Raw genomic sequence first — 22,647 nt, forward strand, 5'->3', positions numbered from 1 at the left:
ATATATTGCATGCAAATGGCACTCGAGTGTGACTACCATTGAAATCTGTAGTGGTAACATGGTGTGCAACATGTAACCAAATTCCAGCAGGTTGCAACACAACACCATGGACCATAGATGTGATGTAGCAACACACATCGCCATCTCCATGTTGCTTGACAAAATTTGCCCTAGGCTGTAGCCGAAATATCATCCAATATTAAAAAAAAATTCACAAAAAAATGCTCCCTTCTGGAATTAATGCAAGAAAACTGAACCACTCTATTAGCACACGACTCCTCCGTGTATAACATGGCGGAATATGCTGCTCCTATAAATAAAGAAACAATAATTGGACAATTAAACAATCTCGTAAAAATGCAATTTTTGGCAAAACCCGGATTCCATATTTTCTATATTTTGTATTAAATGTGACAGTCCTGAACAATTCCCTTCAGTTTATATAATATGAAATTAATTTCACCAGTGATGGGCTGCCGGGGATTTCTAGTAACCTCTATTTTTGTTTCTTTTCGACATCTGTTTCGAGTCCTGGGAAGTGTTCGCCGAGCAGAAGAACAGCGAGCGCGCGCTCTTTTCTTTGGCTAATACAGGCAGAGTAATTGTTTTAGATGTATTTTGAGATGGAACAGTAATGACCGTGTAGCGGTTAAACAGAACAAGACAGAACCTGGCGCGGCTATTCCCATCATGGCCATTTCACATTGGCAACTATTAATACGCTCATAGTCAATGTTCATAGCGGTCGCTCATGCGTGGCCAGAAATGGCTTTGACTACTCTGACAACTGGCATCAAAATGCCCCAAAAGCCATTCAATGTCGGGATTCATTATTCTATGTTCTATAGGTTATGGGATTTTTTTATATAAAGTATAAAGAGTTTGTTCAAAAAGTTTCCAAACTCCAGTCCAGGTTAAAAAGTTATGTTTAGTTAGACCTAAAATGTGATGTGTTGGGTACACAATGTTTCTTTGGAAACTGATCGGCGTTCTTGGCGCGGAGGACAACAACGGTAAGGGTAAACGGCTCTTTGAGGGCTTGGGCTTGGGTTGGTTTAATGTCTTTTACTACAGAGTGGCAAGAACTTGGTGAGGACTTTTAGTTCCAGATAAAAAAACTGCATCAAACAAGGTACGGAGAAGATCTATCGATGGGTCATTGAAAGAGTTTGGAATGGGGGAAACAAACACTAGACCTATCAGTCCATGACCGTAAGGGAGGTCCCATGTAGTCCCACGTAGAAGCCCTTTTAACAATGCCCTACTGCAACTGAGGCCCCAAACTAGCAAACACCACTAAGTAAAGAGGTTCTGTCACCACCAACACCAACTCCAATTCTTTACATCGTTTAATAGGACCTGCTCCACTGATCCAAAATCACTAGTCTCTACCATTACTGAGCAATCAATGCTGTTAGTTTTGGGGACTAATATGCTATCTAAGCTCTCTGTTACCAGGTGGGGGTGATTCTTTGATTCTGAACTCTGACCTTGCACCGTCTAGTCAGAGACTATCAGTGTCACAGCCACGACCAAGACCACCGACCTGAACCACACCAAAACTAACTGCACCAATTGCTCAGAAATGGTGAGGGCTAAATAAATAATTCCAACTGTGTCAGAATCAGTGGAGCAGTTCCTATAGAAGGAAGCATGACCAAGACCACCGACCTGAAAGCCTATTTAGCATATGCGGCACCAAAACTAACTGCACCAATTACTCAGAAATGGTAGGGGCTAAATAAATAATTCCAACTGTGTCAGAATCAGTGGAGCAGTTCCTATAGAAGGAAGCAAAGACCTAGAATTGGTGGAGGTGGTGAAAGATTCTGTTTAAGACTAAGACCTCGCAGTGCAGAAGAAAAATTGGTATTCAAAACCAAGCCAAAATTCTAACTAAAATATTCTAAGCTGCGATACCAACCATAGCCACTCCGTAATGTATGGCGCTGTGCATGGAGAGTAGTGCAGAGGATACAGCAATGGATATGATAGTCCCAGATAAACCCTTTATATACAAAAAGAGAAAAACATGGCCCGCACATCCCAATCTTATACATTGATCTAGTAGTGCTTCTCAGCAAATTCTACAATACTGAACATGAGGTTCTTAGTATACATATTGATCAAGGTGTATAAGCCCACTAGCCACTTCACGGCGACCTCTTTATAGTGGGTCCCTACTCTACTGGGTGTGGTGCCGCACAGCGACCGCCACAACTGTAACACGGCGCCCACAGGGCGAGCGACCCAGCGGTCCGGCAACACCCCTGCCACCAGACCAAGCCCTGTTCACATGGTGTGGTGTTGCCTGGTGTCTGCTGCTTCTGTGGTGCGGTGCCCATGGGGTGGCGCGGCCCAGAGCCTGGGGGCTTGGTCTGGTGGCAGGGGTGTTGCCAGACCGCTGGGTCGCTCGCCCTGTGGGCGCCGTGTTGCGGTTGTGGCGGTCGCTGTGCGGCACCACACCCAGTAGAGTAGGGACCCACTATAAAGAGGTCGCCGTGAAGTGGCTAGTGGGCTTATACACCTTGATCAATATGTATACTAAGAACCTCATGTTCAGTATTGTAGAATTTGCTGAGAAGCACTACTAGATCAATGTATAAGATTGGGATGTGCGGGCCATGTTTTTCTCTTTTTGTATAATTCCAGATAAACCCTTTAACTATATCATGATATTTCTTAACATTTGGTTTTAATTTTTGGCAAAATTTAATTCAAAATCATTGCTGTAGAAGAATACGGTTGTGATAATTTCACAAATTGTATGTCATTGGGCCAGGGTTATAGTCAAGCCATTCTTACGAGAAGAGTCATTTGCGTTAGCAAAGATTTCCCGGCCCTGTACTTGCCTTTAGCACTTCTCCGGGAGTCCATAAAAGGCACTTAGGGGCTAGTAAACTACTCCATTAAGCAGTGTTTTATTAGGCAAATAACTACCCTTATGGGACAAAGGTGTTTTACTACTTATTCACATTGTCCGACATTTACCTAATCTGCTTTGATAGTTGCTCGGCCTGCAGGAACCTGTCTGGTGGCACCCGCTCCATTAAATTCATATTTACTCATTCCAAGATGGCGGCGTCCGGCCTACTTAGGAGACAGGTGCACTTTAAGACGCTGGTTATATCACCTACTATGAATCTGCTGGGAGTGTGAAAAAACAAAGATAGGAAAGTTCAACGTACTTTCAGATATTCCCAAGACAGGAAATCTATTGTGTAAGAGCATATATCAGCTCGACTTATCATCACAGCGCCTGTCTATAAAACACTAACCAGGAACATAAAATACTGAGTGCAAACAGCGAAGATAGAATATAACCCATAACATAGTATACACGAAGGACAGGGCGCAGTAAGATCGGGCGGCTGCAATAAACACATGGCACGTCACTTATATTCCTGTATTCCGGGCTGTCATGGTTGTTGGTATTGTATCCAGTTGGCTCTTTTACCCATATAAAAATAAGACCATCCAAAAAAAAAACAAATTTCCAATATATTTACCAATTTAAGTGCAATCTCCATCTCCATGTAAAAATATCCTAAGTCAATTTTCTAAAAGGGGTTCTCCAGTGCCAAATGGATTTTCAATACTCATGACCTATCCATAGGTCATTAGTATCTGATCTGTGAGGTTGGACACCCAGACTCCGCACAGATTCCATGATCGGGTTACCTCCGGGCATCAGAAATAAGAGTGGAGCTATAGATCCACTGCAATAGAGTGGATGGCAATTGTGCAACTGGGGAACCAGAGTTCCCCTCCTAGTACTTTAATAGGAACAGATTGCTTCTGCTCCCCGTCCACTGCTCTAGTGTCCAGCATCAAGAGGCAGCCAGGTCAGAAGATATTTGTGAAGTCCAGGTGTTGGACCCACTCAGATGAAATGTATTAAGAGCTAGAAGTATCAAAATTGTATTTGGAGCTGGAGAAACCCTTTAGGCTAAAGTCCCACATAGCTTCGGGGAAAACTGCAGAGGTCTTTCCTACAACCTCCTGATAAAGACGCTTACTCAGCATGTTTCTTCAATGGGGAACATGGAATAAAAGGCACATACATCTTTAATGCTGGTTTGGCCAACAGTTATTCCTCTCAACTCCCCATACACATGAATGCATGGCTTGGTTGGATGTTTTTAATGGGTAAAGGACAGTATACCTCCTCCAGACACCTCTGGTGGTGGCTTATCTACTGGAGGACCAAATTTCAACATGCCTAACCCCCATTCCTGACATCACTTGTGACCAGAGAGTTACAAAGTCCCGATTCAGAAAGGATAACTGGCTCATTCCAACCAAGATGAATATTCTCTAGTGTGTATGAGACCTTAAACCAAAGGTAGTCGCCTATCTTCAAAGGAAACAAACATCTGCCACCTGGGTGGCTTTTGGGATGAATTGTCCGTCAATCCCTCTCCAGTTGTCCTTTTTGGACTCTAATCTGTCCTATAATGTGTATTATTAATGTAAGGACCACTAGATGACAATTTAGGCCACCCTGTGATATCCCTGCCCCGAAGTCCTAAAATTAGCCTTCAGAAAACCTACATTTATCCCACAATGATGACTCTTGAAATTTGGAGCCTACAGACCACCATCCTAAAGCGGTTCCTGTTTTGTATGTAAGCAATTTGACGTTGCTTTTTTATGTAAGCAATTTCATACAGTATTAAATTATATGTTCTATCCTTATAATCTGATCGTACAAAATGAAAACAGCTCCTCGATGATTATACTGCCTCTCCACCAAGTAGAGGGCCTCTCGGAGGGTTTGCTAAATTTAATCCAGGAAGAATACAGTATTTATACAGCCGTGAGTTATTATGGGAAGGTGAAGGTCTGTGCGCTGCCGACTGTCCCATGTTCAGCTTAATCCAGCTCTCGTACAAACCAAAAATGATTAGTAAAACTTCAAGTCCAATATATTATCTATTACCCGGTAAGGACTAAGAAGTCTCCAGTGCCCGCATTCTCTACCGTTCTTGTCTGGTTCCACTTGTCTGCTAATATGAACATTATATACATTATAGGAATCCTACGTCGCTCTCTGGAATCTATTGCTGCCGTATAACTCAAATGTAATAATAACCTGAAAGCCATTAGTATAACACAAACATCGTAAGAACGCAGGCGTTTGTCTGCACAATGTCAGTAGGCAGTCGGCGGTCTGGTATATTTTTGTATTGGCAAATTTTTGCTGCGTCTTCTCAACCCTCATTCCGAAGACTGAACATTCCGAATGGATTCAACGTAACAAGTCATTGTCTCACGACCGACATAACCAGCCATTTCATGTCAATCCGGCATTCCACATTACCGCAAATTAAAAAGACACAGCTGCCCTTACATGACAAAGGAAAGCAAAGGTCAGACTGCACACAAAGGGCCAACAAGTCCCGCCAACAAAACACAAAATAGAGGACATTATTCAGCTGTCATCGGAGGGTAAGTATATGCAAACTCCGAAATCCCCAATTCCACTAAGGCTACATGACATAGGGATTTGTTATTGCATTTTGTCTCTCTCGCTTAGCACAAGCCACTACAATGCAAGAAGCGGCGGCAACAGTAAAAAGATTTGTCATTGGTAACAATCCAAGAGCCAACCTTATATAGTCAGAATATCTTCACTGTTTGCAGAGGGTTGTGTACGCAGCAGGCTATGGACAAGTGCATAGAGACATGACAATCTGCAAGGGAAAAACTACTACAAATTTTTATATTTTTTTAAATTAATATTACTGGGATATTTAACTAGGAAAGGGTCACAAATCATAAAAACGTTAAATGTATTTACAGATGCATTGAGATGATTTATTTGCCCATTTGGGCCTGAATTGTGGAGGCCGCACGTAGCGAAACACAGCTAAAAAAAAAAAAAAAAGTTTTTTGCAGGATTTTTTATTGAGCTTTTCCTGCATTTTCCCTTTTTTTATTTTTCATTTACCGTATATACTCGAGTATAAGCTGAATTTTTCAGCCCAGTTTTTGTGCTGAAAAAGCCCCCCTCGGCTTATACTTGAGTCAGCAAAAAAAAAAAAAAAAAAATATATATATATTTTATTTTTTTTAGGAGGGGGGTCTATGACCAGCCACAATATTAATGTATAGAATCTCCCATAAAATAGTGCAAAAAAAAATAAAAATAAAATAAAAGTTGTAAATCCCTCCTTTCCCTAGAATACATATAAAAGACGGAAATGACTGTGACACACAAACACATTAGGTATCCCTGTGTCTACTGAATATAGGGGATCTGCAGTGCTCCTGCTCCGTTGGGAAGGGGTTAATAGGAGCCCTGCAGATCCCCTATATACAGCCAGGCTGAATTCCAAGTGGGGAAAAAAAACAGTCCTAAAGCTCAGGGAAGGGGCAGACAGACAACCAAAACACCCCCTCCCCTTCCCCAGCAACTACTGCACCCAAAAACTCCAACCATTTTAATTTTTTAAATTTTCCAGTAGCTGCTGCATTCCCCCCCCCCCCCCCCCTCTCGGCTTATACTCGAGTCAATAAGTTTTCCCAGTTTTTTGTGGTAAAATTAGGGGCCTCGGCTTATATTCGGGTCGGCTTATACTCGAGTATAGACGGTAATTTTTCAAGATGCCCAGTTTTTTTTACCACAATGTCTGGTTGAGATTAACCAAAATCTGATCTGTTATACTCCTATTTTACTGTGGGACCTGTACACACGGAGTTGACGCGAGCGTATTTTAGCACAATACACATGTATAGAATACGCGTGTAAAAATAACACTCCCATTGACTTCAATGAAATCTTTATACGTGTAGAAAAAACACGACAAAAAAAGCGCCAAAAAACGCAACGCGTTTCATTGAAGTCAATGGGAGTGTTATTTTTACACGTGTATTCTATACACGTGTATTGTGCCAAAATACGCTCGCGTTAACTCCGTGCGCACGAGCCCTTAGCGGATTTGTGATTTCTTTTTTCTTCATGACCAAATTAGGGCAATTTTATAGTGTTTTGGTCCATTTCCCTTTTTTTCCAATATTGTATTACAATACAGGCATCATTCAAACAGTGCATAAGTTTAAGTCTTATTTATTTTTAAAAAGTCAAAAAATTTTTGCAATAGCCCACTCCACGTCTAACTTGGCTTAGAACATACACCCCGAAATTTGGGGGGTAAACTCGAATTAGGGAACTCGTCTCCCACCAAGACATTAGCAACAAATTTATGAACCAGCATGAGACATTTTGATAAATTTGTTTAAAAAATCCCCCAAAAACTAGTAAAAAAAATGGCATAAAAAATTCACTGAAGATAAATCAGCCCATTCTCTCCGACTTCTGACAGTCACTTATAGATAAGCCTTGACCATTAATATTCTTCTAAAGACGGGCATTATGGCAGCCTGAAAGATTTAGAATTTTTTTATTTATTTTTTTTTCTTTCTATATTTTTGATATTTTGTTATTACTATTTCTCATTAAAAAAAAATTTTTTAGCGGGATGCTACTTTTTTTTTCATTGTCACATTTAAAGATCCTTAATGCCTTAATTTCTCCATTACTATAAGATTAGATTTTGTGGGGGATTAATTTTTTTAGATGGTGGGATGTGGGGCTGCAGAAATAAATCAAGACCAAATAAAAAATTTTTTTTTTGTACAGATGTTTCACAAAAAAATATATTTTTGCATGATGTTGCATTCTTTTTGATTTTGTTGTCAAATGTGGCATCTCATGGGTTAAACTGATCACAGACCAACTTTATTGTTTACTGCTGCAAAATCACAAGGAGACTCCTCAACGGAAGCAATAAAAATATGGTATGTGGTCATTCGGGGGTTAAAATATAATAGAAACTGTTTCAAATATACTGAAGATGGTCAATCGGAACTTTCACTGCGAATCAGTTCCGAAATTAGGGATTTTCACACACAATTCCGAGTGAACACAAGCACAAGTGCCAATGTACTTCTTTGTATCGACATATCCAGGCTTCCAACATGTGTTCAACCGCTCCAAGCATCACAGCGAGAAAGCTAATTTAAGAAAGCGCAAGGACACGGAAAACTACACGATGATTTCATTACAGGATTTATCAGAAGCTAATTGTCAGCCGAAGTGGAAAGACATGGAAATAAATGTAAGCGGCGAGGTAGTGACAATGCTAGATGTAGTCAGAGGTGGCATAAAAGATACATAGAAAGACAGACAGATAGATAGATAGATAGATAGATAGATAGATAGATAGATAGATAGATAGATAGATAGGAGATAGATAGATAGATAGATAGATAGATAGATAGGAGATAGATAGATAGATAGATAGATAGATAGATAGATAGATAGATAGATAGATCATAGATAGATAGATAGATAGATAGATAGATAGATAGGAGATAGATAGATAGATAGATAGATAGATAGATAGATAGATAGATAGATAGATAGATAGAGGTATTGTAAAATAATTAAAAAAAAATGTAGTCAAGTGCATTCAGACCCCAGTATATCACCCCAGTCCTGCAGATAGATAGGTTACTGTCACCAGAACCAGCATATCACCCCAGCCCTGCAGATAGATAGGTTAGTGTCACCAGAACCAGCATATCACCCCAGTCCTGCAGATAGATAGGTTACTGTCACCAGTACCAGCATATCACCCCAGCCCTGCAGATAGATAGGTTAGTGTCACCAGAACCAGCATATCACCCCAGTCCTGCAGATAGATAGGTTACTGTCACCAGTACCAGCATATCACCCCAGCCCTGCAGATAGATAGGTTACTGTCACCAGAACCAGCATATCACCCCAGTCCTGCAGATAGATAGGTTACTGTCACCAGAACCAGCTTATCACCCCAGCCCTGCAGATAGATAGGTTACTGTCACCAGAACCAGCTTATCACCCCAGCCCTGCAGATAGATAGGTTACTGTCACCAGACCCAGCATATCACCCCAGCCCTGCAGATAGATAGGTTAGTGTCACCAGAACCAGCATATCACCCCAGCCCTGCAGATAGATAGGTTACTGTCACCAGAACCAGCATATCACCCCAGTCCTGCAGATAGATAGGTTACTGTCACCAGAACCAGCATATCACCCCAGTCCTGCAGATAGATAGGTTACTGTCACCAGAACCAGCATATCCCCCCAGCCCTGCAGATAGATAGGTTACTGTCACCAGAACCAGCTTATCACCCCAGCCCTGCAGATAGATAGGTTACTGTCACCAGAACCAGCTTATCACCCCAGCCCTGCAGATAGATAGGTTAGTGTCACCAGAACCGGTATATCACCCCAGCCCTGCAGATAGATATGTTAGTGTCACCAGAACCAGTATATCACCCCAGTTCTGCAGATAGATTGCGGTTTAGCTCTTTGGAGCAAAGTTAGAGTCCTTGTTGCTCCAAAAAGGTCATTTGTATAGTAATATAAATGGTGATATTTCAGCACTTATTCACACGGAACACTGTTTCATTCAGGTAACCTATCTATCTGCGGCGTAAGATTCTTATGACAGACTCTCTTTAAGCCAGTTAGTAATTTTTTTTGGCTTGCCCTATTCAAAATCTTTGTAAACCCAATGAATTTGACAATACTAGCTGGCCAGCTAATGTTTTTGTAGGCCTCCCAACTATCCCCATAACCGGGATATAAGGACCCAGCAGTTGCATTTCAATTTTTTGTAATATGTATGGTAAACCTTAGTCACTAGTCAACAGTCTCCTTGATGTCCACTGTGTAAAGGCCCTTGTGCTTCCGATGACTGCTTCAGATCCATCAATGATTTAATACATATGGCGAGCTGTCAGCCAACACTTGCATGTCTGCACTGGTTGGAAAAAAAATTGGATAAGTCTGATTTTACTGGCAACAGTTCCCATCTGGCCAGCTAAAAATCTGCTGAGCTAACATGCGTGCTAAGGGACCGTGCGGCTGAGGTATACGGGCATAGCTGTACACCCTACTGTACCACCTTGTATCTTTTTCATATAAAGTTGTTTTTTCCCAGATTGTTATCAATCTTATCTTTGATCCCTGGGAAGTTCACATTGAAGTAGATAGGAAATAATGGTTAACCATTACGGTGGCTTTCAATGCAATGAAATGGTCAAAAATTTCAAAAAGTTACAATAAGTTCAATCAATTCTACAAGTCATCTGTCTCGATCTAGAAAGCAAGTGAGAGCACGATGTAGCAATAAAGTCTGATAAGTGGTAAAAGTTTCCCTCTACATCCTTGTTGACACACGAGGTCATCCAAAAAGTTGACTCTTTCATCATTGCGCCTGTATTTTTGTTGGAGCAGGGACATTAAACAGTGGTATCAGCTTATCTCAGTGTCCATTTTCTGTTATCTCGGAAATGTTCTACTCAGCTCCCAGCTGGTTCCGTCCTTGTGTAGGACGACGGGCCCTGCATATCCCGGGGCCTCTCACATCCTCATTCTGGGCTCTTAACTCAATAGCCTGGACTTTTCCTTCCTTGACATGTGTATCTGTTGTGTATTATCTGTAATCGCAGACACCGCTCTCTCGCACTCTGCAGGCTTTGACATCTAATGCCTCCCCCCTGGTTCCAAGTATTTCCTTGAGCTGCCAATTGCCGGAGACCCCATCACTGCCAGCTTCTTGTAAAGGCCATGAGAAGCAGCCCATGTTTTTTACTTATTTTTAGAAACAGTCCACTTGACAAGGTGTCTCCTTGACCTCTCTAATGTATGAGAACGTTCTTCTTTGCAAACATATACAAGATCGTTAGATCTCCTTCTGCTGGGGCTTGAACGTTTTGTGATAAACCTAGTTGTATACAGATAGTGAGGGCTGATATGTTTGCACTCACAGCTTCAAATTTTTACCAATTTTGATACATTGTTGCCATAAGAATGGTTCATTCACTATAGAACCTTTACAGAGTTCTAGGTCTTGTCATACAATTTCGATGAGCCCCAAATGGATACATGGAAGATAAAGTTTACGGCAAAGGGGGCAGGGATTAAGCTGGACTTCCTGTCCGTAATCCTACTAAAGAACATTACAGGAAATGGCTGACAACGTGGAGCAATAGATTTCACTTAAGTCAATGATAAATTGAGATAAGAGAGGGTAAATTTAGATTGGGGTTTATTGGTCCTAAGGAAGACTAAGAGCAATGTGGGACCTTGGGAATTAAAGGTCATGACCTCTTATCAATTATTTATAAAATTAATTTCAGAAGCAATTATTAATTCGTACATAAAGGGATATTGCCATCTGGATAGTCATGACTATATCTATAGGATATGCCATAAATGCTACTAGGTGCGGGCCCGCATGTATCTTGGGAATGGGTGTCCTATGATCCCCATAACATAACCGCAGTTAAGGGATAAATAGCCACACATGCTCGGGACTCTCTATTTACTTGAATGGGTGATCCAATAATAGTCAACTATTTTCAAGGTATGACATATTATGGGGGTATACTAGAGATGAGCGAACGGCGTTCGATCGAGTACATGTTCGATCAGATATCAGGCTGTTCGAGATGTTCGATTCCAGTCGAACACCACGTGGCAAACTCGCTAAAAATTTGATTCCCCTCCCACCTTCCCTGGCGCTTTTTTTGCACCAATAACTGTGCAGGGGAGGTGGGACAGGAACTACGACAACAGAGGCATCAAAAAAAAATCGGAAAAAGTAATTGGCTGGCTAATTCAGGTGTCCTCCAATTTATATGAACATATGAATCAGAGATGTAGCAGAGCTGAGTGTGCAGCAGGGTTCACATCTCCGGTGTAGCAGTGCTTGCTGTGCGCTCAGCTCGACTGCATCTCCGGTGTAGCTGAGCTGAGCGCACGGCCAGCACTGTTACATCTCAGCATAGGAATGCATTGGCCAGCATTGATTGGCCGAATGCCATACAGAGTACAGCATTCGGCCAATCAATGCTGGCTCTGCCGGAGGAGGCGGAGTCTAATATCGGTCCACAGCAGTCTCCATTCTGGTCCGATCTTAGACTCCGCCTCCTCACAGACGAGCCTCTGGCAGAACCAGAGTTGATTGGCCGAATGCTGTAGTCTGTATGGCATTCAGCCAATCAACACTGGTCAATGCTTTCCTATGGGAAAAAGTCAGCTCGCACACAACGCAAGCTGACAGGGATCCCGACGTAATACAGTGACTTGGGCATAGTAGATGCCCCCAGACATGCTTCCCCTGCTGTCCCAGTTGCATTCCAGGGTGATGGCATCATTTCCTGGGGTGTCATAGTGGACTTGGTGACCCGTCGAATATTGGTTTCCCCCTAAACGAGTATTTATTCTCCATAGACTATAATGGGGTTTGATGTTCGATCGAACAGTCGAGTATTGAGCGGCTACTCGAATCGAACTTCGAACTTCTAACATTTCACTTTTCGCTCATCTCTAGGGTATACCAATAAATGTCCAGATGGGAATACTCCTTTAAAGGAATTGTCCAGGAATTTCACAAAGTGCTGGGGACAGGTGGATATGATTTTTTTGTTTTATGTTTTTGTGAAATTTCTGGACAAGCCCTTAAAGTTTGAGTGAGTAACTTTGGACAGTCTGGCCATGGACATTCAGTGACCTAATGCCCATTGATAGGTTTGCCCCTAATTTGTCCCTTAATTATAAAATAATATCATTCGGGAGTCTCGGAGACCTACGAGACCTCCCTTAAGGTAGTTGTAATAATGGACATATTGGCCATTATACGGATTACCCATAAACAAATCCTGTGCAGCTCAGAAACAGCGGAATTACGGTATATGACTAGCAATTAACTCCTGATTCAAGGATGGTCTTACGTTATAGTATCTGTGTCCTATATACAAACCCTCCGGTACCTGTATGATCTGTACGGGGGAAAAATATATATGGCAATGTTATTGGTTATTATCAGATCTAAAGGAAGGATAAAGGGGCTGAAATGATGGAATTATCCGACCTCAGAAGAAGTCAATGCCAAATATGATTACAGTAAATAAGTCACTAATCATATTAGACGCGCGCAGGCTATAGCATTACTTCATCCTTAACCCCTTCATGGCAAAAGAAGCCATATTCCGAAATAGCCAGCGTGCAGCTGAAGCCGCCAGACATAGGGCTAATATGTAACGGATGAAGGATTGTTTCCCTAACAAAATCGTTGCAGATCTGGATGTGGGAACGTTCACTTTTATGAGCATGTCATAACATTTGATGGACAATTACTGCAAAACACAAACATGCACTTTACAAGCGGCTTCTAATGCTTTCTGCATGTACGCAGGTCAAAGACGATGGGTGGGAAACTCAGCAAGGTAACCAGAGGAAAGGAAGGCAGCAAATATCTGCAAATATTCACACCTGTACCGGATCGAAAGAGCAATTTACCAGTAAAATAACTTATTGAGGGGGTGCAGAGAGTTACACTCACTCTTAGGGGACAGGCAGTCTCGACTATTTGCAGAACACCCATCCAAGGGAATGGAGAGACCCAAGCATGTGTGGACACTTATACTTTACCTGGAGGAGCCTTATGGGGTTCGTAAGGCATCACTTCCCAATATGAGACAACCAGTGCTGTAGTTGAGGGGCCTGGCACAGACTTTACATTGGGGCTCATGTTATACCTCTGTGGGGTGCTCTATTATCATATTCTAATTGTCTTCATTGACTTCTTAAACTGGTCCAACTTATCCCCAGAAAATTAAGGATTGGGCACCACTTATACACCTGAGTAGTACACCTTGTCTTCAGTGCGCATGTGCCAGATATCAGACGCATGTGTGGTGCATCCAATGTATACTACCCCAGCTTCACTAAAGATGAGTCCAACGAGATAGATTAATCCCTAGGTAGGTATAAAGGATTGTTTTTGTTAATGCGGTTGTGGACAATATTACAAAAGAGCTATTTGGAACACTAAACCACCAGTCAATAAACCACTGGGCCCTAAATCAACCAGGCACTTTCCCTTTAAGAGCAAAGTATCTGCATAGAGTAAAGGCCTGGACATGAATTTGCAAAAATAATGACTTGTCAGCTATTAATCCTATAGATTCATGTTTGAGGCAAAATAACTGTATCTGTGACCTATTTGTACGATGTATGGCATTTCAGATATGTTTTGCACGTCAGACTGAATAGGGGGCCTTTATGATAAGCCGATAGCTGGGATGCCGGGAACTTTTTTGCAGGACTTTATATAACTCAGCAAAAAATGTCCTGCATGAAACTGGAGACGTTCATTAGTACAGTATGGTCATGTAAGTACAGTATGGACCTATAGACTTCTATGTATATCAAAGACCATGTATAATGCCATATTTATGAGCCTCACGTGGCATAATGAGCACATGCACCTTGATATTACAATGGCCTCCCATGCTTTCCCCTGTTTTATTTGAGCAGTTGGTATTTGGGCACCATGATAGGTTTAGGGTATATGTTAATAGCCAGGTTTTTGCCCTATAGTGACACCGTTTGCCCCATAAATCCATCCTAACTTTTTTATTATTCAGTATTTCTGTTCACCAAAGTGAAATATTAAGTATCGGGAATATTCCTTTCCATTACGGATAGCTCTACTCCAGTACAACAGCGCGTTTCAGTCCTACGACTACGGCAAAGCTATGCACAGGAGAAGCAGGAGGTATATTAAAAGGTGATGAAAACTCCATGGATGGAAGCGTCGACCTTCCCGTAAAGCTGTAGCGTCCAAATGAAAGATGTCAATTACTTCACAAAGCAAACATTGTATTCAGTAATGGGGGAGAGCGGTATTTATAAAGTGACTAGACAGATGTCTGTATTAATCCAGGACACCTATAGGACGTGGCGGCTGGCAGATTTCCCATTGGTAGTTCTCTTTTCTTCATATTTATTTTAAAAAATTGATTTTTTTAGGTCACAAATATCCAACGGAAAAATTAAAACCGTGAGAGCAGCGCACTTTACAATACACGATTGTATCCATCACAACTCACCATAGTAGATAATAGAACAATAATGAGAGTATAAAAAGGCTTTATGAAGGAAAAATCATGTCAACTTCGGCACAAGGTGTCCATATGGATCTGTATTACTCTATGTGCCTCCATATGGCGCCTCTCTATGGCACCATGTTACACAGATATCCCTTTTAGAAGCAATGTGAATAAAGTTTGTAACAAAGTATCTGATGGAACTTGCTACAATTTGTTTATATGGAATCCAACAGAAAATAAGCCTGTCATCAACTCTCCATATGAGATCAAAAACAGTGGCCTCTAGTCTGTATATAATGCCTAAGACCAGGGGTGGGATTGATTTTAGTCTTGCCCAAGTTGGGTTTAAGAAAACATGCCCATGTCATGAGAACCCATCATAGCTCAGATAGATAGGTTAAGTTTCTCTTTGTGACTCTCTGCCTCCATTGGCGAGATATTGATGTTTTTGTCAATATATAAATGACCTCTTGGAGCAATAAGTGTATGGTCACTTCACTCTTTGGAGCAATGGCAAAGATCCAAAGAGCTCAACTACTTAATGACAAAATATCTCAGCAATGGAGTCAATGATTCACAAGGGGAAAACACCATTGGATTCAGGTAATCCTAACCTATCTATCTGTGGAGTTGGGCTAATATGCTGGATCCTGGGGACCGACTACCGAAACCCACTAACCCCCTCTATTTTTGGATCGTTCCATAGGATATATTGTGTAAGTAACAGTCGTTGAGGGGTAAGCTTAGGGTATGTTTACCCAACAGAATTTGGAGAAGAATTTAAGCTGGTCTTCTACCTCGATTCCTTTCCAAATTCCCGCCCTGTGTAACCGGCATCAGAAAGCCATTGGTTAGAAATAATCGGTTCTAATCAGCAGTAACCTTGGACCCTGGATTCTGTTCTGTGGCTAAATCCACTGTGGAATCTGCAGAAAGATTGAGCCGTATACAACATCTTCCAAAAAGTAGTGTACATCGCTGCCTCCCACTGGAAACAATGGGAGGCAAATTCTAAACAGAATTTGGAGCTGATTTTGAAGTGGAATCCCCCTCAAAATCAGAGTTCCTCTGTGTGAATGGCCCCTTAAGGCTGGGTCCACACAGGTTTTTTTTAGACCGGATTTTGATGTGGAATCCATGTCGGAATCCGGCTCAAAAAACCGCCTCCCATTGACTTCAATGTGAGCCGTTCACTTCTTTTTTATGCTAGCGGTTTTGTGCCGCTCGTGGAAAGAAGAAGTGACCTGCCCTTTCTTGTCGCGGAACCTGATGCAGAATTCATGGTGCCAACACTCCCTCCCAACTAGGCCCATTCATTTGGGCCTAATCTGGAGCAAATGCTGCAATTGGATGCCAGTGACATCACTGAACATATTTGAGGCACATATTACTATGTACAATGTTTTATGGTGGGGATATCTATCGGCCTAATCTTTTTAGAGGGGACTCTATAGTGTCTATACCGGAGTATTACGTCTGCTTCACATTCTCCTCGCTACTGTTTAAATGCGCCATTAGCATGACTTAGGCGGAGGCTTACATACACGACGTGGGTTATTTTTTCTTTAGGTTGTACAGTTATTTATTGCAAATTCATGGAAGTGTTTAAAGGATTCTCTCCCAGACGCATGAATGGAGAGCAGATTTACAATGCCGAGGACTTTAACTAATACAAACAGTACAATTACCCTCATAAATTACACGTATGTGTCACGTGTGAGCCAGGAGGTAATAAAGTTGCCCTGTCACATGACTGGTCCTTAGGTCTTTAGGATAAAGCTCTTCAAACATAAATAGGACGTAAATAAAAAAAATTGAAAGAATTAAACATTAAACATTTTTAAATAATATTAGTTACTTTTTTATTTTAGATTTTTTTTTAATTTTTCCATATTTTTTTTTAAATTCTTTAAATTTAGGTATTTTGCCGAATATACGAATTGAAATCATTTTTGATGTTTGAGTATGTCTGTAGGAGTCTGTCATAAACGTGCTATCTATCTAGACTACATTTATAGTCTGATTTTATAATTTTATCTTTAGTCGCCTTGAAAAAATTTCCCAAGTTTTTATGTTTTACTAGTTTTTTGTATGGTTATTTCTAATACAAAAAAAAAAAAAAATGGAAGCAGCCGGATGGTCATACTTGGCCCAATTGAGAATTTGGTGCGAAATTGGGTTACTCAAGGACCAGAAGCATCTAAGGGTGCATTCACATGGAGTGAAATGGCGCGGATGCCACACAAATTTTGCTGCGAAACTTGGTGCGGAGAAAAACCTCCCCATAGAATCGTTTTGCTCGGTGTGAATGCACCCTAATGTGGCATGGATTGGACAACAATTTGATAAGATAGTCCTTTAACAATCCCACCATGAGGAAATTTCAATTTAAGCCAATATTATCTATTAATAAATACATCATTGTCATTCATTTGTGATATTATTAATGAGAGATGTATCACCTCATTTTAAATTATCATTTTTGGGGGGACAATGACCCATTTTCATCAGGGTCAGTCACCTATCTATATTTTTATTATATTATATATTATTTCTTTCTCAATTATATTTTTTTTTTTTTTAATTCGAATTTCAAATTTTCAAATTTTTATCTTTTCAATTCCGTCAAGCTTCAGGCTTATCTCTCTCAATTGAACGAGACAACTAGATGTTGTAGGTCATCAACGATGAGGAAGGACAAAGGTGGTTTTTTTTTTCAATTTTCTTCCGAAACATGAGAATGAAAATGACCGTTTAACTTTCAAGTTGGGAAACAAAAGTCCTTCCTGACAGAGGGAACCATCGAGAGCATTTGATACATAGCCACTGGGAGGCAATTAGTGGGCTGCTAAGTCTTGTGTTAAAATAAATCAGTGACCCAAATCCCCCTCTTTCCCAAATGCCCCTTCATTATTAAATCTACTTTAATGAACAAGCCTCTCAACCAAATCCATTTCCATCTTAAAGGGAGTGCACCTGCCCATCACAATGCCTTTTTCTTAAAGAATGGAATTTAAGCAATGCCAAATAGATGTATCTACAACGTTAGAGGAACCTGATCAAATGGTTTTGAATTCATTCCAAATTTCTGCAGACAATTCCGTTTCCACTTTTTTTTTTCCAAAAACTTTTTTACTTACCGAGGTGATGTCGACGTCTCATCACCTCTGTGAAGTCTATTGTTCCCCTACTCATTTTACAGTGTGGAATGGTAGAGATTACAGGATAATACCATCTAATCCATTTTATTGTGACAGAAGGAGGTACAGAACATGCTGCCGGAGCAAAAACAGTCAACGGCTTCCAATAAGTCACTTGCACTTTCTAAACGTTCCGCTCTCTCTTAGAACGTCTTCCCAATCTACATGGTTGATATAGTTTTTCCGTAAGAGCTTTCCATTGGTTGGGGCTTTAAGTCTTTAGGATTCATCCCAGATGTTAGCTGGATTACCTACTGACAATGGACACGTCCACAATTTTTGGCCCAGGAAAGAAACGTATAGGATTAAATTCTGGGTTCTAAACCTGTTCTATAGGAACCTCATATAGTACTCCGATATGGAAACTATCGGCATATAATATATAGGATATAGAAAGTCCAGGAAGGATCTGTACTTAAGAAAAATGCAAATCAAAAAGTTGCAAAAGTTAGGGCAGGGGTAGGGAACCTTCGGCTCTCTGGCTGCTGACACTACAACTCCCAACATGCTCCATTCACTTCCAAGAACAGCAGAGCAGGTATGCATGCTGGGAGTTGTAGTTTTGCAACAGTTAGAGAGCCGGACGTTCCTTACCCCTGAGCTAGAGTATACCTATGGGACTAAGTGGCCTAAAGAAACCTACCTATAGAAGAAATCTATCCATCTAGGTGGAAAAAGAGGAAAAGCGCAAAAAGTAAAAGGGATCCAAGAAGATTAATGTGATTTTTTTTTAACAATGACCACTTTCATTGAGGTTACAGAAAACGTGAAATACCGATTCGATCTTTCAGTACTAAACATATCATGACGTATATAAAAGTGAAGTCGTTGATAATACAAGAGATTTTGAGCCGTTAGATTTCTATTATTGCTTTAGGTAAAGAAATTAAAATAAAAAAAAATAAAATTCCCAGAAAAATAAAATTTCGCATAATATTTTACAGTCTGTTTATTTTATTTATTTATTTATTTTTTATTTATTGGTGTCAGAAATACATTTTTGGCCATTTTTACATAAAGTAGGGCAAAATCACAAGGTATACTTATCCATACATTATATGAAAAATTAAGATATCATAGGGAGTTTGTAAGGTTACCTAGGCTATAGGTATTTGGGAGTTATGTTAAAGTCGACTCTAGCAAGAACCTGGCTAAATAGTTAAAAATAAGTTTCAAATTTTTTTTTACTAAAAACCATAAAGTTATAAAAAAAAAATTAAAAATTCCAGACTTCGCAACCTGAAAGGCCCGTGCACTTGACGATCGACCATATTAGTGGACCATTGAAGAACAGGACATGCCTATATTTGTCCGTTTTCACAAACTGACCAATACAAGGCAATGGGTCGGTTTATAACGTCTGTTGAAAAGAAGAATGAGTGGGTTGAGTCAAAAAGAAAAAAAATAGGGGCAACATGGTGGCTTAGTGGTTAGCACTGCAGCCTTGCAGCGCTGGAGTCCTGGGTTTGAATCCTGCCAGGAACCACATCTGCACGGAGTTTGTATGTTCTCCCTGGATTTCCTCCCATTCTACAAAGACATACTGATAGGAAAAAAAAAAAGTACGTTGTGATCCCTACATGGGGCACACAATCTACATTAACAAAAAAAAAAAAAAAAAAAAAGGCCATTGAATTTCATCCATTTTTTTGATTGACCATCTGATGAAAAACAGACAATAAAAACATACAGACGGCCCAAAAACTGATAAAAAAAATAACTGGATGGAAAACAGATGTTAAAAACTGATGGTTTTATCCATTTTTAACGTGTGCATAGAGTCTAAAATAAAAAAAATTACCAATAATAATAAAAAAAATAATAAAATAATAATAATAATAATAATAATAATAATAATAGTAGCAAAATGTACCATTTCTAAGGGTTCCGGAGATACAGGACATCAGGGGGGGCCCCAAACCAAGTATGACTTGTAGAAAGGAACATTTTTAGGTATCATTTTATCCGATTCAAGAGAAAATTATGAAACTTATTTTTTAAATTATTAAACTTTTTATATTTTTGGGTTTGCAACCTTTCCCTTGCCTGTTGCCTCCTGAAGCCACAGCTAGCATCACCTACCCATGGAGACAAGCGGTGATTTGTGACTGCTAATTTATGACATAATTGCTGTGTACTGAGTCCCGTGAACCATAATCTGTTTCTAATGAACCTCTCCTTCATCCATTGGCTGCTGCCTTGGAGGAGATGAAACGCGTTGCTTCTGCTAAGTCATGGCTTTCAGTGCAGGCTTGGAGATGGCTATCATGAAAGCCTGGGTGTATCTGTCTGTTTTGTGTTAGTGTGTTGGTGCCTCTCAACAATGACATATTAACAAGCCTGCTTGACGATCCTAGATGGTAGTAATAAGCTCAGCTATAATGTTATTCTTTGCCTGGCTGGATGGAAACCGTCAACATTTGTAAATCATTGCAATCTGGTTATCGACCTGCGAGCGGAGATCCGATCACCTTGACACAACCAATTCACTTGGAACCCAAATAGGAGATATTGTCCAGATGGGAAGGACACAATAAATGATAAGGCAAATGTCAACTTTACGGGCAGGATCTAATACAGCAGTGCAATGACATCCCCTGCCACTAGAGGTCATCATCTGGGGACTCAAAGGGGGCGATTTATCATGAGAGAGTTTTTATATCCACTTTTTTGCAACAAATGTATCAAACGTGATTCATAAATTTGCCACAATCCAATTGGATGAGCTTGCACAAAATGTAGCAATTAAAAAAAAAAAACTTGCAAGTGAGGGTTATAGGTTGGACTTGATGGACTGATGTCTTCATCCAACCCCATCTACTATGTAACTATGTATATATTTGTCTTAAACGTATGCAAACCGTGCCCACGTGGCCCCATAGATCATCATAGAAATGGCTCACAGCATTAATAAATATGGTGCAAGGTATAAAAACTTACAAAAGCCACTAAAACGGAATAATAAATTGTACTGAAAGAGTCCACTCTACTACTCTATCCGTATATCTATATACCCTGCCAAGGGTCAATGCATTTCATGCAATCTTTCCCAACCAAGGTATCAGCAGAATACAGGCACTGCACACGGTATGGCGGTCTGTATTCTGTGTACGGTGCAGAGAGTATATATTGGCTGTGGGGTTGGGACGCCAAAGCACTGACTCTGAACCTTCTATTTCTCCACCGCCTGACTACGACTACGACTCCTGCTCTGACTTCTTCATACAGAATCAGTAAAGATCCTCTAATTCACCAACACAAGCCAGTGATTGATTCCTATGAAAGTAAATATGTTATACTATGTATCTAATTAATCATATAATATTAAGAATTGTATAATATGGTTAAAAATAATCATTTTATCTCCGACGCCACCCAAGACTAGCCCTAACTCTTACTCTAAGACTTCGTCTCTGCCTCCACAGCCCTGTATGTAGCTGAATCTGTAAAAAAACACAAAAACAGCACAAAAGAGCGCAGTATAATGGAAACCACCATCCTATTATAGTCAAAGGCGTCTGCAGTACGGTTGAGCGATCGGGATCGGAAAAGATTGGATCCCGATCGACAATTGAGCAGATTTCACTGGAAAATGATTGAAAATCGGATTTTGAAATCTCAAGATCAGCTCAACCCTAAACGTGACTTTTCCCATAGAGAAGCATTGACTAGGGTTGAGCGATCGGGATCGGGAAAGATCAGATCCCGATCGGTGATCGGGATTGGCTGGAAAATGATCGGATTTTAAAATTGATCCTGAAATCTCAAGATCGGCTCAAGCCTAGTCTGTAGGCAACATTTGTATCCATCCTACAGTACAAAGGATACAGTATAATAGATACACAATGCTTATGTGTATACAGCCTTAGAGTTATATATTACGGAGTCAGTATAAGCTCATTCATGGCAGGATAATATAATAGGTTTACAGTGTAACGCATCATATACAATATATAGCAATGAATCAGGCCAAACGACAAAGTCAGCTCCACTACACTAAACTAACACATCTCTCCTACATCTCTAAATATAAACTTATCCCACTGAGCCCATAACAAAGGCTGATCCGTAGATGAGATGGCTGTATCTGTGGTTGGCAGTGGTGGCTACCTTGTAAATGTTATTTATTGTCCATGAGGCCATCATACACCTCTGACGTGTGATCTGTACACCCAGGATACACGCAGGCGGCCTGTGGCAGGTCACACAGTCTTAACATTCTAATGAATGGATATTAAAATCATATAAAGTATCACATGGCAGGCTTTGATCTCCAGAAGGTCAGCAATGTGTCTGATCTCCTCTGTGACAACTCAATTACGTTTGTTGTGGTTAATGCTAAATTAAGAGAAGCGTTTGCTATGTATAGATAATCTGACTATTCAATGAGAGCGCAGAGATTAGCCAGACAACAGTATCATCCTGATACAAGAAGAGAGATGGCAGATAATCTGAGCACATATCAGCATATACAACCAGATTATACAGTAC

At 40.5% G+C, this 22,647-nt stretch overlaps 1 protein-coding gene across 1 annotated transcript in view; it reads right to left on the reverse strand.

The window, feature by feature from the left end:
* PKDCC (protein kinase domain containing, cytoplasmic) overlaps positions 1-22,647 on the reverse strand; it is a 59,071-nt gene that overhangs the window by 32,086 nt on the left and 4,338 nt on the right. The window lies entirely within an intron of this gene.

Source organism: Leptodactylus fuscus, chromosome 3, assembly GCF_031893055.1.
Source record: "Leptodactylus fuscus isolate aLepFus1 chromosome 3, aLepFus1.hap2, whole genome shotgun sequence".
In the NCBI taxonomy this organism is placed as follows: domain Eukaryota; kingdom Metazoa; phylum Chordata; class Amphibia; order Anura; family Leptodactylidae; genus Leptodactylus; species Leptodactylus fuscus.